Source organism: Triticum dicoccoides, chromosome 5A, assembly GCF_002162155.2.
Source record: "Triticum dicoccoides isolate Atlit2015 ecotype Zavitan chromosome 5A, WEW_v2.0, whole genome shotgun sequence".
Taxonomy (NCBI): Eukaryota; Viridiplantae; Streptophyta; class Magnoliopsida; order Poales; family Poaceae; genus Triticum; species Triticum dicoccoides.
Genome location: NC_041388.1, coordinates 172,020,324 through 172,025,274, shown reverse-complemented (window position 1 = coordinate 172,025,274; position 4,951 = coordinate 172,020,324). Strand labels below are relative to the sequence as shown.

The 4,951-nt window shown below is 41.4% G+C and overlaps 1 long non-coding RNA gene across 1 annotated transcript; it reads right to left on the bottom strand.

Annotated features, from left to right (window-relative positions):
- Window positions 1-1,189: 1,189 nt before the first annotated feature.
- LOC119300661 lies at window positions 1,190-4,528 on the bottom strand. Its single transcript, XR_005146550.1, has 5 exons — window positions 4,122-4,528; window positions 3,327-3,426; window positions 3,060-3,187; window positions 2,301-2,382; window positions 1,190-1,466 (listed from the first exon to the last, which is right to left on the bottom strand). It is a non-coding gene; the product is annotated as an uncharacterized LOC119300661 (long non-coding RNA).
- Window positions 4,529-4,951: the final 423 nt, after the last annotated feature.

The window sequence follows — 4,951 nt, the reverse complement described above, 5'->3', positions numbered from 1 at the left end:
GAGAAACAGTAGTAAGTGCTATGGTAGAATATGAGTAGGCCCTGTCATAGCTATTTTCCTCTCATTGTTACATGATGTTTGAACCATGACATATTGCTAGAATATGAAAGCCATTGGCTTATTTTTTTAACTTGGGGTATGATTATGACCACGGCATTGCAATTCTCTGTCTATGATATGTGTCACTGTTATAATAATCTTAATTCCACACATACTCTGAACATGATTGTTTAGTTTTTGTCCTTTTGGTCTCAAATTTGAATTGTTGCCGCAGACGCAGATGCGCTGGCCTTTATGATTCTAGGACCTGGAATCATATCAGCCGATGGGTGGTGGTTTATCGCCCGTTCAGCTGACGGTGGTCATTTGATGCTCATTCACATGTACCAAATTGACCAAACCATTACATCATACGACATGCAGTACAATGCCTGGGGCATTTGTGACATTGATGGCTACTGTTGCTTCATGTTCGAGAAAGATCCCAGCTCCGTTGGGCCAGGCGTATTCAACTAGAGGCGAGTTTACAACCTCGGCAACCACTCCATGTTCCTCGGTCTCAATTATCCAATCATCCAACCAATCATCGATCATATCACCGGCGATGATTACCGTGCTATGCAACTTCCATTCGCCAGGGGGAACTGTGTTTACACATCATACCATGGGTTTCATGAATCACCATATCCAGAGATTCGTCAACACAGCTTGTTGCCAGGTAATCTTAAGTGTGTGAAAGCACTACACCACAACAATCAAAGCGGTGTCAAACAGTTTGTCGGCATAGGTCACCTAAGGCGACACATTTAGTGTCGGGAAAGACCTTTGCCGATAGAAAGGAGCTGACGCCTATAGTCCTGCCGGGAAAGGTATTTGCCTACAGATAAATCTCTGTCACGGATATTCTGACGGTGTTGGTGAGGTCTACGGTGACGGACATTTCTATAGCGATAGACTATTATATGCCGACAGATCATCTGAAAGTATGATATGCCGATAGATAGTGCAACGTCCGTTGCTTCGCCGACAGTTTGTCTGTCAGTGTGTTATGCCAACAGATTGTGCAATGCTCAATACTTCTGCCGACACATTTGCTGTGAGGGTTCTACATTTCAACAGAAATGCAACTGCACCATATTTTGAATGAATTTACATTCCTAATATTCAATTCATATTTATGCAATACATACACAAGCAATTGGACTCTTCTATTCATTCAACATATATAGAAGATTCACAAGTTTTCTTCACTCAAGTTAACTACAACCATCAAGGAGATACATGTATCGTCATACAAGTCGTGGCCTATTACAAAATATGATGGCCAATGTTTCTAAGAGGCAAGTGTTTGACCACTCGACCACTATATAATATTATCAAAAAGACCAAATCTTCGGTCACCAAGCCAGCACCATGAGGACATTATTCGGTCAACCTGGGGACTTGCTACTGTCTATTTCTTGTCACTGAAAAAAGAAGTGATATGTTTCAGCAATCTTAGAAATAGTAGAATTTATTCAAAATTGTGAGTCGCCCTTGAGTCAAAAGATCAATGAAAGAAATAGAAGATACGCAACAGATTGGCAGCAGTTCTAGAAATAACAAACAATCATATATGCACTTGTAGGACAGACTGGGATTATGTTGCGGTTCATGCATGCCACAAAAAATGTGTAGTATACAATAGGGGTTTGCATATATTACAATCTGCTATGGTTAAAAATCTGAACCTGAACGTATGATGCTACATCACCTATGTTTCTCTAAACTAAAGAGCCAAGTGTAATCCCAATTTGTGGTACTGAATAAATATGCTACCCTGAAAAATATTGGTCAATTTTTATTGTGGCTGATCTCAAATAGATAGCAAGCTTCAGTATAGCTAGTAGGAAATGCAGACTTATCAAGGTTTTCGAGACGATGAGTCGTTCCCGGGTTGCGAGGTCGAGCATGGCCGATCGATTAGTCTCGACTAGTTGAGGGGTTAGAGTCAAACCTGGCCGTGCGATCGATGACTAGTCGCGCGACTTAAAAACAGTGAAACTTATGATCATTTGTATTGCGGCTTATTAATTTGAACAAAAATGCATGAAAAACACTCGCATAGAGAACAGCAGCACACAAGATATAAGCTAAGAAGCATGCATACGGGGATGGAGACATGGCGATACACATTAGGGGACATGGGATACAACATTTTCCAAAACAGCAATTAGGGGATACGACAAGTATATATATAATAAAATAAAAAATATGCTATGTAATATAGAATTAAGACAAAAAATGAGAAGAGATAATACATCCCCATTTGTCGTCTCCTTTTTCATGTGCTTAACTGATCCCCCAGACCCAAGCGATTGATCCTCCCAGATGCTATACTACCTAACATCAAGCAACCAAGCAGCAATCATTCATGTGTAGCAAGCAGCAGCAGCAAAAGCGTTCAATAAAGCAAGCAGCCGAGCACAAGACTGGGTGTCATTCTTGCTGGAATAATATTCACATGAATGTGCTTGCAAACTAAACCATACATTTTCTGCTAGATTCGATGATCAAGGCTCGAGACTTGATACTATCTGCATGATAATCAGGTGCTGCTACACATAAAAACATAGAAACCAAATATTCAATGTTCTTCCATAACCCAGATTTAGTATCACCATATTGTGCCCTTAATTATTTGAAGGAAAGTAGGTATTGTGATAATCTGATGCATCCAATGTTCATAGTGACATTACAAACTGTACAGTATGTGTTAAGTTGTGAAGCATCAAACCTGGCAAGAAAATGGAAAGGATACTTGAAAGAAAAACAATAGTGTTTAGTTCAAACTTTAGACCCTTTTCCCCATTCTAATCATATTTCTTTCTGAACCAAGCATGACACTATTGTTCACAAATATATAGCAGTGAAGCACACAATGCCCTTTCTCCAAATATAAAATAACATTCAATCTCTGATAGCACACATAGCAGTGAAGCTGTGAAGTAAACAATTTGTTTTTACATAAAACCACATTAGAAGTGTCATATCACAGGAAAAGTTCACAAGCATAATACCTAATATCACATACGAAAAGTCATCTAAATTAGAAGTTCCTCGTCGCCATCTTTGTGCTACAATCTCTGAGGGTGTTTCCACATTTTCGCTTGCTTGAGGAAATGCCAGTTGCTGCATCAAGTTGTTTCTGCAAAAACAGAGCAAATGAGGCACCCCAAGTTATTTCTACAATGAACTCAGTTCAACCTATACTTGTCGTCAATTGACATTCAATCACATGCACATCATTACTTAAAAAAACATGATGCATGGTACATGTGACTTACAATTAGGGCCTCTGCTTAGTGTGGGAGAAACTCCAGTTTTACATGTATGTTCTTTGACAAATATGTCTTCTCTCTGCGGGTCGTAGACAAGTTCCTCAACCTGCAGCAAATTTATTTAACAGTAATTAAAAATAAAGAATTTCAAAAAGAAAGAAAAAACATTGTCACTGATGAGCTGACTATTGAAAATAAACTTGTTGTAGGCTTGTAGGACTTGCACCAGAACCACAGAACCACAAAAAGGCCAGCCGTGTTAAAAACAAACAATTGGGTGTTGCATACTTTTATTCTAGAGAATTCAGATAAGCAATTATCAAGAATATAGCTGTCATTAGCAGTGACCTAGTTTAGATTGGGGTGTGTGTGGTGCGATAGAGAGGGGTCAATGGTAGAACTAAATTCCTGCAAGGCCATATGTTTTAATCAAACTTTAACATTCATACAGAAAACCAAGAAACCGTATTTCAATACAAAAACCAAATGAACCTTTCCAAGTTGAATAATGAGCTGTACGATGGGCACCAGATTATGACTCGCAATGTTCAAGTTCTTCTTGGTGTGGGTGAAATATATACTGGATCTCCCCAGAGAAATTAACTAAATACTTAATTTACTTCTAATTATAAAACGAGAAACGAATTTGTTGACCCTCTGAAATTCTCCAAACTCTAACGAATCACCAGATCTGTTTTAGTTCATCATCATGGAACCAGCCGGATCTCGAAGCGCTCACATTCATAGGGAAACAAGCAGTAACATAAGAAAACAGAAGGAAAAACGGACGCTCAATCTTACCTGTAAGCTGCAGCTGCTGGACTTAGAGGCGGGGCAAGACGGGGGTCGCCGGTGGTTGAGGTCGATACCATGGGCTGCTGGATGTAAGTTACTGAAGAAATGGCCGGAGCTGGGAGAGGCGGCGACGAGGGCGAACCAGCGGGCGCGACGCCCGCCAGGTGAGCAGATAGCCCAGCGGCACCTCAAGCTGCGGATGGTGGGGAGGCACAGCAGATTTGACAGGAGCTTCTGAATTCAACACCGGGGGTGGGAGGGGCAGCGGCGCGACCGTATCGGCCGAGCGCACGGAGGTGGCGGTGGCGGTGGCTAGGTGGGGATTTTAGTTAGGTATGTGTGTGCGTGAGGTAGACGATGTGTGTGCGTGAGGAAGGGGGGCTTGGAAAATATCTGGATTTTGGGCCTCGGGAGCGCGAGGCTCTTGGCGCTTGTATTTTGGGCTCTGGCGCGTGAAGGGAAGAAATGTGTGGGCCTGGTATAAGAAACGCCGACACATTTTCTATCGAGTTGAACTGCCGACACACATTCTACCACTGAAGGTTGTATGTGCCGACAGAAATTACGTCGGTAGCGTGTGAGGTATTACTGACAGATAATGTGTCAAAAGGATGTATAATACTGACAATTGGTGTGCTGGTATAATTTGGAACAAAAAGAGTGTCGGTGTTGTACACTTTTACCAACAGATGCATGTCGCTGTCGTGGTGTCGTGGTGTTGTGAAGGCATCAAGCTTCCATGCGATGGATGGATTTTCCAAACCCGACATGTGGTGATGTGGTTCATGCCAATAGCAAATATGCACAACTTGATTCGTACTGATATCTAGACCAAG